This window comes from Zonotrichia leucophrys, chromosome 1A (genome assembly GCF_028769735.1).
Source record: "Zonotrichia leucophrys gambelii isolate GWCS_2022_RI chromosome 1A, RI_Zleu_2.0, whole genome shotgun sequence".
NCBI lineage: Eukaryota > Metazoa > Chordata > Aves > Passeriformes > Passerellidae > Zonotrichia > Zonotrichia leucophrys.
The window spans coordinates 58,151,899-58,165,149 of record NC_088170.1 but is presented as its reverse complement, the minus strand read 5'-3'; the positions used below and the strand labels follow the sequence as shown (position 1 = coordinate 58,165,149).

The window sequence follows — 13,251 nt, the reverse complement described above, 5'->3', positions numbered from 1 at the left end:
TGTCTTGATTCATAGAATTTCCATCTTCAGATGAAACAGCCTGAACAACAGCAACAGGAACCTTGGGAGACTGTCTCAGCTCCCAAACCAGCACTGAGACCCACAATGATCCTGGAGACACCTTGTCCCAGCAAAACTTCAACTTTGTAATCTCAGTCAGGTGAAATCACCTACCTGACAAAGCCCAATAAGCTCCCAGCAGCTTTTCTCTATCAGCAGCATACATTTTTCTGCATGCCCTCAGTCTGTCCTTCTGACAACTATCCCAGCCTCTCCTTAAAAGCTCTGCTTTTTCAAATAGATGGCTTAGAGCTTTGTATATATTGCAGGTTTATAAATCAACAGAAAAATAGAACTACAAGGACCAAAACTGCTAGACCTGTCATTAAGGAGTTTTATATATTAATCTTTCAGCAAAAATCAAAGAAATATTTCTTCATATTAAACTGCACAAAGCATGCATTTTTTATTACTATGACAGAAATGGAAGTTCCAGGATGATATACATAAATAGTCATTAACTATGGAACAGTCTTGTAAGGACACCATAGCATATATTTATAATTTAAATATAATAAACTGCAATTGGTAAACAAACAAAATTTTTCTTGTGCACTGAAAGCTGCAGCAAAACAAAGAACTGACAAATGGTGATGTGAATTCTAGAAGTACATCTAAACATTAAAGCAAGAATACCTATTAATAGAAGGCTTTACTGAGATATAATTACCCAACTAGTTATCTATGTTTCAGGATACAGAATTATCCTCCAGGAAATCCCTGAAGATATCAAGCTCCAAAAGTCTCTCAGTAAAAATATATTCAACTCACTGAGCAAATGGTAAAGAGGCTTTCATGGAAGGTGTCTAGACACAGTTGTAGGTCTTACAGAAAGCTCCTAAACTAAAACTGAGTTTTATACAATAATAATTGTTTAAGAACAAAAGAAACAAACATAAAATGAAAATATTTAACTTATGAGAAACAGCGAATCTTTACTAGTGAAAGACTATTTCCATACTTCCCATAGCTCCCACACAGCATAAACACAGTCAGCATACAAGCAGTTATCTAGTATTTTCCAGCACTGCTGATGATGAAGTATTGGACAGGCTTTTGCAAGCACCCAGGACCTCTGATTTATTCACAGCACTATGGTGACAATATCTGTTCATTTCTCTTTCTTCAAATTAAGGGGTTATTTCAGGATAAATAGGTTTTGTAGAAGGAAAGATCTTTTCCAATGTACCTTCAATTATTTGATATCAAAATGTATCCTTAAATTGGCTGACAGCTATATTGTTGTGTCAGTATTTTATTGCCTCTCTGATGAGAACAGCCATGTGAGCAACAACATCCCTGTTTCCTTCTAGATACTTCTTTCTGACAGACCTGACTGGTTTTTAGAATTCCGCTTCTCACATTTACAGCTTCACAGATTAATAACAAAACAGCTGTGCAAAGAAAGACCCTGTCCACCCTGCTGACCACCCTCCCAGACACAAATAACCTTCTTCTCCACACTTTTTAAAGTACTGTACAGAAGAATTTCTATTTTTGCACATTTACAACTATTACATAAAATATACTATTAAACCAGTAAAATTTTGTATCCCAGTCACTGAAATTTCAGTTCCTCAGAGTTGTAAAGGGGTCACAATTTCTTAGACATTGGACTCTGTCTCTCCTGCTGGTGAAAAAGCTTAACTGGTAAGTAAAACCATTAATGAGTACAAACGTAACCCTTCTGCAATAACAAGAAATTCTTACAGTCAGCAGCAGTGCACAACAGCTTCACAGGCAAAATCTGAAAATACCTTAAAAACAAATAATCCTTGGAAAACTGTTTACCAGATTAGATTTCCTTTAACTAATCCACTTGACCTTTGACAGTTACATGTGCTGATCCCTTGTACATCCTAAAACCCCTGGTCTAAAGCAAAGAGGCCTGAAAAACTTGACTCTTATAACTAGCAATTGGAACTGGGCAGCCCAGGGCTCTCTAGGACCATTTCTCCTGAAGGTGTGCCATGAAAACACCTGAAATCTACATGGGCAGCTGTGTCCTACCATTTACAGAAGGCTCTCTTGCTGCCATCACAATGGTTTCTCTGACTTTGCCTCAAGGCAAGGAAGTTCTGCACTCTGTCCAGTTTGGTTCATGTACCAACACTGTGTCACTGGCATGAGTTTGGATTTCAGACAGTTTACCATTACTCCAGATTCTAATGCCTCAGACTGAATTCTTGACAGTCTTTATATCCATTATACAATCATGCATCCAGTTATGAAAAATATCATTATTGTGTCTCCCTGGCTCCCAGAAGCCAGGCTTATGGCCCTTTCACTACAGACATAAACCACCCCTCAGTTTCTTTTCCAGCACAGAGGGTTTTATCAATGATTCACATTTATCACTCTTTTTTATACAGAAAGTACTCTGAAAGTTCTGTGCTAGACACGGGTCATGCATTTAAACCCAGTGGTAGTGCAACTCTTCCTCTCTTATCTGGCCACTGGGGATTGCAATGTGTAAATAGGTTAAGTCAAATAAGTGTGAAGCCTGTGCACGTCTGCTCAGACTGCCTGAAAGACACAGTCCACAGACCCTCTTTTTGATGAGGGCACTAGAGAAAAAAATCAGATGCTTTTTCAATCAGATATATCCTGAAATGCAGAAGGCCAGGAAGGGTGAATTATGTTGAGCAGAAACGGAGGACAGAAGGGGTGACTTCATCCCAAATCAGAATCTATTTCGGGAAACAAGTGAAAGACCAAGTGCAGCTGAAGGCCAGATCCCATCTCCAGGGAGCTGTCAGTCACCCTGGGAGTTAGTCTGGTTTAAGCCTGCTAGCTGAAAATAAAGGAAAAGAAATGATGTTGAAGCCAGACCTGAATGAGCAGCAGCAACAAGGACTGTAATTGTTCCACATTTCTGTATCTGCCTTAAGTGTCGCAATCGATTTCTTACACTCTTCACTTCAGTTGGTTAAATTGTTTCTGCTTTTACCTCAAGCCTGCCTACTATTTACAGTAATTTCATGGGCAGTAGCTCAGGCACCCATTCCCCAGCAAGCATCAATTCTAGGAGGGGTGACACGTCAGTGTGAGCTCCCTTTGCCAACAGGAGCTAGGAGCACACTGCCAGCATGGGATGCTCGTGAGGAAGAGTGAGGCAGAGAGGTGTCCTAGCAGGAAATATTAGCCAGGACTGTTGTACCATGCATCCAGGCACTGGGACAAAGGCTGTGTCTCATGGTGCTCTAAAAAATGTGAATGTGAGCTTCTGTCCCACGCAGCATTTAAAAACAGCAAGGGTAGCTGTTAAACTGAAATGAGAAAGAAACACTGGGAGACTGTGCCTTTCTGACATATATGAGTGTTTTCTCTAAAGTAGGAGGTTGAAATGCGCAGGTTCAATCCAGCAGCTGACTAGCTGGAAAAAGCTGCATAGAAGAATTTTGGGGGTTTTAAAATCTAATTCAACTGAATCTGAGACCTAAGCAGTACACTGATATCAGGTGGCCTACTGAACCAAAAAAAACCACTTGTAGAAGCCAATACACAAAAAATGTGTCACAAAGAGGAACAAGCTGACTTCAGGTCCTCTGACTTACTTCAGTCTGACATGGTAAGAAGCTGTAAGCCATGACTGGCAGTGTGCTCTCACTGAATTCAGAAGTTCTTCCAAAAAATAGCTTCTTTTAGTTTGTATCTCTCAGTGCACCTACATGGTTACACTGCTTCACCTCCAGGGAGAGCAGGTGCCTCATCTTGGGTCAGTCTGCCCAGGACAGAAAGTTTCAGGAATGATTCACCTGACCACATGCAGGAAACCATGAAGCAGAGAAGTAAGAACTTCCTTGAATAATTCACCTAGGTTATTTTAAAACCCCTGCTTTGGGAAGATGGTACATGCACCCGGTAGCACCTGTTTCTCTTCACTAGCTATAAAGGGAATTTAAAGCAGTAGAACAGATCCCTAGTAGTCTTGTCAGATACATTCTCACCCTATAAATGTATTTGCACCCCTTTGCATAGACCTGCTTTGGAAATAAGTCTTGGAAATAACCAGATGAAGTGCTCTAGATTTGACACTTTTCTGTGTTTGATGCCTTAGAACAGACATGAAATTTGACAGCATGGATTTGATCTCACATGTTGAGACATGTGCAATGATAAGATTGCTCTGGGATTCAATGCTTGTTTTCACCATGAAGCAATGAATTTAGAATTTAGATTAGGCCATGAATCAAATCATCAGTTCTCCCTTGGGTTATAAAAGAAATGCTAACTGAGTTTGTCTTTTCTTGTACGAAAGCTCAGACTATTGATACATCTTTTCCTGTAAGTTTTTTTAGTGCTTCAAAGTGACTAACACTCCCCTCTTTCAACAGGTGGCAGCTAAGAAGAGACACTGATTTGTGAGCTGGTTTGCTACTATTCTCTTCATAGACTACATATCTTGTGAAAAACTTCAGTTTCACACTTAGCAACTAAGATCTCCTGTGCATCCTTATTGGCAGTTTTGGAAAGCTCCATTTTTTTGATTTTTCTGAAACAGCCTCAGCAAACCCATTTTCTTTAGAGCAGGAAACATCATCATAATTTAGGAGTATGGAGAAGATCCTAAAAAAAGACTGAAGTAGGGCTTCTCAACAAATCATTTAATCCAACTCCAGGATCACGAGACTAAAGAGTGTTTTGATAGCACAAACTGAACTGCAGTTGTCAGGCTGACATTTTCAACAATAAATGCATTCCTAATAGATGCAGCTGATGTTGCCATACCTCTGGCAGAAGGCAATCAATCCATCTGCTACTTGGCCTCCTGCCTGATCACAACAACTTATTATAAAGGACAGAATCCATTTAGAGAGTTTCTGAGTCAATAGGGCTTGGCCCTGGGATTTCTCCCATAAACTACAAATAATTGGGATGATTTACTCTTAGGTGTAATGTTTTTCATATTGCAGAAGGAACCTTTTACAATCTTTTTCCACACCTAAAAAGCACAAAGGTTTAGTAGAATCAGTTTTCTACTTATTGTAAAAAAAAGCACCACTTAGCAGAAAAATATAGAAGAATCTGAACTCCATTAGCTATTCCACTTAAATATTAGTTACTTAGAGGACAATTTGTAAAAAGAAGATACATAATTTAGAGGGTTGAAGTGTAGGATTTGAATGAATGTGTCAGTGGAAGTAAGATCCTTGACTGATAAGGATAAATTAATATGAGTGCTCTGCTTAAAAAAAACCCACTAAAATTTAAGAATAAATAATAAGTAAGAATTTATGTTCTTGGAGTGGCTTCTAATTTTGAAAAGAAGAAATATTTCAAGACATGAGGAAAGGAGTAAGCTGTGAGTTCAGGCAATAATTTAAAATGTACATAATATCATGCATATTGCACCTTCAGGACATTCTTGTAGCTTACAGAATATTTTTTTTTCAGCTTGCTCAGAAAAATGAAAATTTAATATTCTAGAAATATAGAGAAGGAGGCCTATGGTGAAGAAATTAAAAATCTTATAGAAAATATAATCATTACTTTGGAAAGAAAGATTTGAAGGGACTGTTACATCCTTGACCAGGAAAAAGACCGAACATCACGCTCACACTATTCATGTTAAAAGAAGCAGCAATCATTGAACCATTTCCTCAGGCATATTTCTGCTTTGTTTTGGTTTTTCTTCCTTAATATTTTCAAAAGCCAAAGAAATGGAAGAAAAACAGCAAATGGTCTTTCTGTAACAGAAAAGACAGGATTTATCTCCAAATCTTTGAATCATCTGAGAAGAAAAGCACTGTACAAGTAACCAAAAGTGACTAATGGTTCATGGTTCTTAAACAATGAGCTGCTTTAAAACAACTGTGATACCAGAAAGCACTTATAAAACCAGTTCCTTTAAGGAATCTCAGAGAATATTAAACCTGAAACACTTGGAATAATTTCTCAACTACAGAAAATGATGTCCCTTCCATTATCCAGCCAGACCAAGTCTGAGGAGGATTTCAAGGACAATGTGTGTTGATCCTGATACCTCTGACAGGAACGGTTTATTGCACTTCTCATGCTTGCCAAATTAATGACTGAATGATTAATCATATCTTATATGTAATCCCATTAGCTCCTGGTTTCAACCAGGTACTGAGAATGCCCTTCCAGAGGTGGAGAGCAGACACATCCATCCCCAAGACACATGAGAGGTTCAACATGATTGGGTGATATTCACCTACAGATAAAAAATACAATCAGCTTATTTAATTGCCATCTGTCTTTTGTAGTATTGAGTCCAGCACTAACCAAGATTAGAATATTACTACCCCACACAAGTTTATAATTGAACTTTACATGGTCCAACTCTCATTACAGCTGTTCCAAAATTGAAGACTTCCAAATCCTTCGCCATATATATATACCAACATTTAACCAAGTCCTTTTCTGAATCACAGACTTTAATTTGCTAAGAAATAACTTAGAGTTTACTATAACAAAATATTGCAAGGATTGTGCAATCACATTCTTTTACTACATGTTAGCAAAACAACATACTGGACTTAAAGAAGTCTTTTAACCAATTTCCTCACAAGATAAAGTAACTCCCAAAATCAGACTTTTATGTTTGGATTATTTTTTTCTGGAGTTTAGCCAGTATATCTTAAAAAAAAGTTTAAAAATCACACATTTGTTATGTGAGTCACGATCTAACCAGCAAAAGACAACATGAGAAAACAGAAAATTCTTCATGAAGTATTTTAATGTAACTCTCTCCTCCAGATTTTTAATTAGTTTTAAAAGTTTAAATGCTTTTTAAAGTGATTTATCAGATAGATATTTCTAAGTATTCTCTGACCAATATAAGTACTTTCTAATGACTGTTTCTACAAAGCTCTTCTCATCTTTCCATCAAAAAAATAAATTACAAAACCTTACCTGACTTTTGATTATTTTTAAATTAGTCCTACTGCCATCTTTAGCTTTTATTACTGTACAGTGAAATAGCAATTATTCTGAAATTATTTTATTATATAATAGCCTCCCACATATTCTATTTAAATACCTATTAATGAATTCTTTTAATGTGCCAAACATTGAATTCATATTTTTGGGTTCTCTCATTTAAATAGCATGGATCCAAGTTTTTCATTGACAGTAATACCATGTCTTCAAGGTACTGGCATAGTACAATTAATTCATGTATCTCAAAAGAGAAGTGGGGAAAATATAATCTTTCACATTACTTACACCATTGTTACTGACCCGTTATTTACATAAACCCTTCCTGAGGTGTCATTTCACTCCTGTTCCTGAAGATTTGTGAGCTTATTAGATTTCATACTTGCCTCCGAAGTTGGCAATATTCGACATTTAGACAGGAGGACGAGATACATTTCCCTGGAACTGTCAGACAAATCTCATTGTTGGAATATGCCCTGACTAGTGATTCACCCGCAAATGAAAGCTTACAATTCAATATAGCACTATCTAATAGGAGACATCGATTAATTCTTATAAGATCACATAATAAAAAAGGCAATCAGAAATTCACTTTGTGTCATTACAATAAGGATTCATCATGCTTTTCAATTCAAAACCATCACAGGCCTCATAAATTTGCTGGGGTTTAAATCTGATGCCAGAATTCCAGTGCATTTTTATCCCTTTGCTGGAAGAATTTGGTTCCAGGAAATGTTTTCTCTCCCTCTTCACCCTGCTCTCCCCTACTTGATTGAATTATTCAGCTAGATGAATTTAACTATGTCACATAAGAGGATGGGTGGGCAAAAACCCAACACAGCTACCACAAGCCACACAGTTATGTCTATAAACATCAGTAAACATCCTAACAAGAGATGCAGCTCACATCCACGTTCTTGCTACTCCAGCATATTTCATTTGAGCAATTTGCATAAATTAACTGGGCCAAAAATGTTTTTGGGCAGTGTAAGGTACATTTCTCCTTGAAATATATATGACTAATGCTAACTCAATGAATGTTTTTCTCCATAAATGAGGTCTTTATTATTTTCATTTCCCTAAAAGAAACCAGAATTACAGCCATCTTGTATCAACATTTTTCTTTTTTGCAACATGTTATGGATATTTGTCTCACCCAACTAGACAGACTGGGCAAAATCAATGGAGAACTTTAGTCCAGCTAAATGGCTAACTTTAGTCCAGTTTAGTCCAGCTGCTCTCTGCCTTTTCCTAGTCAACCACTAGGGACAGACTGAAAGGTTGAGGAAAAAAAATCCTATCTCCATGAACACTCGGAGAAAACTAAGAATCAATCCTTCTCATCCAAGTGTTTTCTCATTGCAATATTTTAACTTTTAAATCCCATCCTCCTTTGTGCTTCTGCTTTTCACAATTTCACAGATTAAGCCAAGATGTTCCAATATAGTCCCTGGATCAGTTATAATACACTTAGCCTTTTAGATTCTGGACAAAAATATGCCATTCATACTGCTTCTCATCTAAATAACCCCCTGAAAACAGCTTATTTAAATCTTCATTGCTGTGATCAAGCATGACAGACGCTTTCTCTTCTACACATGACATTACAAAAATTCCTTGTAAAGACTGTCTCTTTCTCAGCTCGCTGTTTTAAGCTGAATTAATTGTTGGGGTTTTATTCCACCTGGCATTGCAGCCTTTTCTTTCCTCATTCTCTTTATTGCAACAATGTTTACAAGCCACTGAGGACAAGCATTAATAAAGTAGAGATTGTTTTTAACAGCAGTAATATAAACCAAGATCAGAGCACATTTAATTGCATTCTCAGGAAGAGAGATCATGGAAGATCTGTAAAGCCATAGCATGACAGCATTACACCTTCAAAACTACATCACCAAAAACAAACAGCAAACTTCCTTCTACTGGCTATAATATATCAGATGCACCATAAATCCACTAAGAAAAAAATTATGAAAAAAATCAAGATCCATCTGCTACAAATAGTTATGATGATGGGATTAATATGCAGAAAGTTGAGATCTATTTTAAACCTCAGTAATTACAAGGTAGTTTTTAAAAAAAAACACTCAAAGGAAAGGATCAGCTTTTTTCAGAAAATATGAAACACAAAAGCACTTCTTCTAGAGCAGTGTGAGATGAATACGGCCTGTTTTCTTGTCTAGTCTGCCTCTAAACTCAAAAACTCTCCCAGGTAACCTACTCCAATCCATTCTAAATGGTTAGCTAGTGAATCAGATATATTTAATGAGAAGATATTAGTTCTGAGTATCCACTAAAATTTGAAAATTGAAAATATCATTATGAGTAACTGCAAAAGACTAAATGAGCACCAATAACGAACACAACAGTGGCTAGGAATGTAAGTAAAAGAGAATTTGGAATTTTGGCATCTACAAATCACAAGTTCAAATATAAACTGGATTGAAGGACAAGAAGAGACAATTTGTCTCAGTTTCAGTCCTGGTGGAAAGTGGACATTTATTAAAATCTTAATAATGTGCATCACTGACTGTCTTACCTGAAGCCTGAGGAAGGAGAACTGTGACTGAAAAGGTCTGAGAAAAGATAAAATGAATCTTTTAAAATGTTTCCTACAGAGACTGAGCACAATGGCAGGGCAATGCACTGAGCTATACAAGTTTTGTGGGCAATACTAAAAATAATTTAAGAACAACTGCAGCAGAGCTGACTTTCCATTGTATATATTTTGATGCTAATCTTATGTAATACATTTGGTGCTGATCAGCATTACAAAGATCAGTGCTCTAAAAATATCTGAACATGACAGATAGATAGTCTTCAGCCTGTATCTCCATCCATTACATTCACTAAAAATAGAATATTAAATTATAGAAGGGTTTGGTTGCACTAGCATGCAAAAAGGTGCCATCTGAGTTGGCTCAAAGAAATACTTGGCTATTTGAAGAAAGGGCTGAATACTGTAGAGTTAATATCCAAGAGTTTTCTTGCACCCATCCAGCAGCATTTTAAGTTGCCAATTAGCCACAATGCCATGGACAACTGTACTCTTTTCAAGGTCTAAAACTCTGGTAGAAACACCAAATGCTATATGAAAATAAGTCAAGTACAGCTGACAAGCACTGCAGATAGAAAAACATGTTGTGGAAAGCATATATTTTGAAGTTCTGGCAATCTAAGAAAATCTTAAGACCAAATGCAATAAGAAGAAAATCACATCTCCTAACTTTTGCCTTAGAGATTTATTTACAGCAGGAGGAAGCATGAATTCCAGATGCAAGAAAAAAATTACTCCAATCTGTCAGCATTTTAAACTTCCTTTAGAACAGATTTTGCATCTTGCTTTTGTTCAGTCTCAGTCACATATTGGCTACACCCAGAGCTGTAAATTAAAGGGTACCAGGAAAGGTTCCTGGGCCTGGCACATGACTGTGTGTGCCACCACTCTGGTAGGACACTCATGGCCCACCCACTGGCCTGGGCCAACAGCTCCCTTGCTCAGCCTCCAGCTGCAGCTCAGGAGAGGCAGCCCTGCAGCCACCATGGCCAGGAGGGCTCTGGCAGGCAGGCCCAGCTCTGGGGAAGGGGAGCCCTCCCAGGTGGGAGGCACTGCCTGGCCCCACTGCCCTCGGTGCCCAGGGGTGCTCCCAGGAACCTTCCACGCCTGGGTACAGACATCGCTGTTACCCTCCAGCTCAAAGAGACGTTCACAGCTGGGACCGCAGCTTAATCCTGAGTGTCTGTCACAAACCCTTACTGACCTTGTGCTCCCAAGTGACAGTGGCAGACACTGACACAAGAAGCAGGGTGACAGCGTGGAGCCATTCAACAGACAGCCCTTCTGCAGCAAAAACAAACACTTCTTGCTGATCCTTGAAGTGAGGCCAACACTAATCGGAACAAACCTTGATAATACAAATTTGCCTTCACACAGATGAGACCAAGCTCATCTACTTACTTACATTTACTGTTCTAAGCATAGTTACGTGTTTTCAACACCCTTACTCTCTTTGAAAAACAAACCCAGACCATCTGGGGACAAGCAGTCAGTGATTAGGATAGGCACGTATATAGTGTTTGCCTCTGAAAACTATAGGGGTTGACACGACAATGAATTGGTACATTTTCTACTTCTGCTTTTTTTTTGGTATTTATTTTCTTAAATTATAATGCACTAAAAAAAAAACTGTCATCAAGAACATGCTTCTAATCATTATGACAGATAATAGTACTTTACAATAACACTGTCCTAGTTACACAATCTAGTACCAGTTAATTGAAAAGTAGATCTCAGTAAACCCTCAGAAGTTTAGAACTAATGTATATTAATTTTAATCACAGAATTTTTATGTCAGAGTCACTTTACATTTAAACATTAAGCCAGTTAAATATTCAGAATTGTTTCACAACATCTGAAATTCAGTTTCACCACTGTATTCAAAACCAAGATCAGGCTAAATCAAAGCTTCCCACTTTCTTCCCAAGAAATCTTTTATGCCAACATATTACTGCTCATATTACTGCTCCAGTGCTCTGCAACTGATGCACATTCTAGAACCATGCATAACATTATATAACTCAAATATTTACTTAAGTAAATATAAATAAATCTCGATATACTACTGAGATCCAGGACAGTGAGAAAGAGGCTGCCTACTCTATATCACAGATATCATCAGCTGATGCTGGCTTTTCCCTCAAAACAATCCAGAATCTTAAGACCTCATTCACCCAAATGTTCCACACAAATATTCTTATGTCTGAGGTGTACAGTCATCTACCACTTTTGGGATCAGCATGACAAATTTTCTCTCATTTTGTTTCCTGGCATGTCCAGTAGTAAGGTCAAGAATAAGTGATTCAATGTCCTGTCCTTTGAGGATATGTGACAGCTATTTGAACCTTGGTGCAGTGACTGATTTTTGAGATGCTTACGTATCCTCTTTAATCTCAAAATTTGCTTCTCTTCCTGGGTTTTTAGCATTTTAACTTTGAAATACATAAGATACACCATGCATTGTCTTATGTTTTCTTAAGAAGACCAGGGCAGCATTCTTCAGAATGCCAGGAAGGACTGTGCTCCCTGCACAGGGCATAAAAACTTCCACATGGCAAACGTGATAATCACAAACACCACAACCACTGCCCAGGCTAAAATCCTGATGAGAAGCCAAGCCTCTACCATGAGCTATAAAGGACAGTTTAGTAGCTGAGGGCAAAGGTTAGTAGCTCTCCCAGACACTGTCCTCAGCCTGTATTTCAAACCTCTGCCTCATTCATCTGCTTTTGTGATATATGTGGCATCAGTTCAACCACACTGAGTTAAGAGAATTTTAAAAATTATTCAAATTCTCTACTTCCTTCCTCCCTCATTACACCCACTCTCCATCTCCACATTTTGAGGGCTTCCTCTCCATGACTGCTTACAAGTCTGACAGCGGGAAAGATCTCCATTATATCATCTGCCTGCAGCCTCTTGTCTGCTGGAAAGATCCCTTTTTTTAGATAAACTTATTACTCCATAAAATACAATATTCCACATTTAGGAAACACTACAATTATAGGCGATCACAGCTCCCACCAATTTTAGCCTTTTCTACCCCAACCACAGAAAAAATCTGCCTAATTTAGTTTGGCCATGCAGGTTCTTGCTTTGTCTGTACTTCAAGCAGACATGAACTTTGTTTGTGCTCCAGGCTGAGGGAGTGTTGTGTTCAGCAAGGTGCCACAGCTGAACTGGTCAGCATGGACTGGAGTGGAGCTAAAATGTGCTCTGCCATCTGGCAACACAGTAGAGTGAGTTTGTGTCTGCCTCAATCATGTAAGCACACAATATCCTTATATAGGAATGTTTTTAAGACAGCTTAATCCACCAGAATTTGCCAGTAATCGCCCCCACCTGCTCCGAAAAGTAAGTGGGCAATCTCATTTTTACAATGCTGCCTCTGCAAATGACTCTTTGCTTGTTTTATTGGCCAAAGGAAAACGTTGTCTCTGATGATGCCTCTAGTGATGCCCTGTGGTGGGAGGAGTCAGAAGACAGCCTCCATCAGACAAGGCAGGAAGGATTGCTCTGGGACTCTGATCAAAATTCATAAAGATAGTCTGACAGGATGACTGTAACTCTAGGGAGGAAACTGGTAGAGGTCTCCAGGTTCACAAAGTAGGAGAATCACACCTTCTCTAAACAACTGCATTTTCATGTTCACAGCACAACACATTTCATCTATGTGCACTTGGTGGGTGTGTTAGTGTATTTCAATCCACCCACATGACAAGCTGAATAGA

The 13,251-nt window shown here is 38.2% G+C and overlaps 1 protein-coding gene across 4 annotated transcripts in view; it reads right to left on the bottom strand.

Annotated features, from left to right (window-relative positions):
* COG5 (component of oligomeric golgi complex 5) overlaps window positions 1–13,251 on the bottom strand; it is a 173,111-nt gene that overhangs the window by 22,977 nt on the left and 136,883 nt on the right. The gene's annotated exons all lie outside the window — the stretch shown is intronic.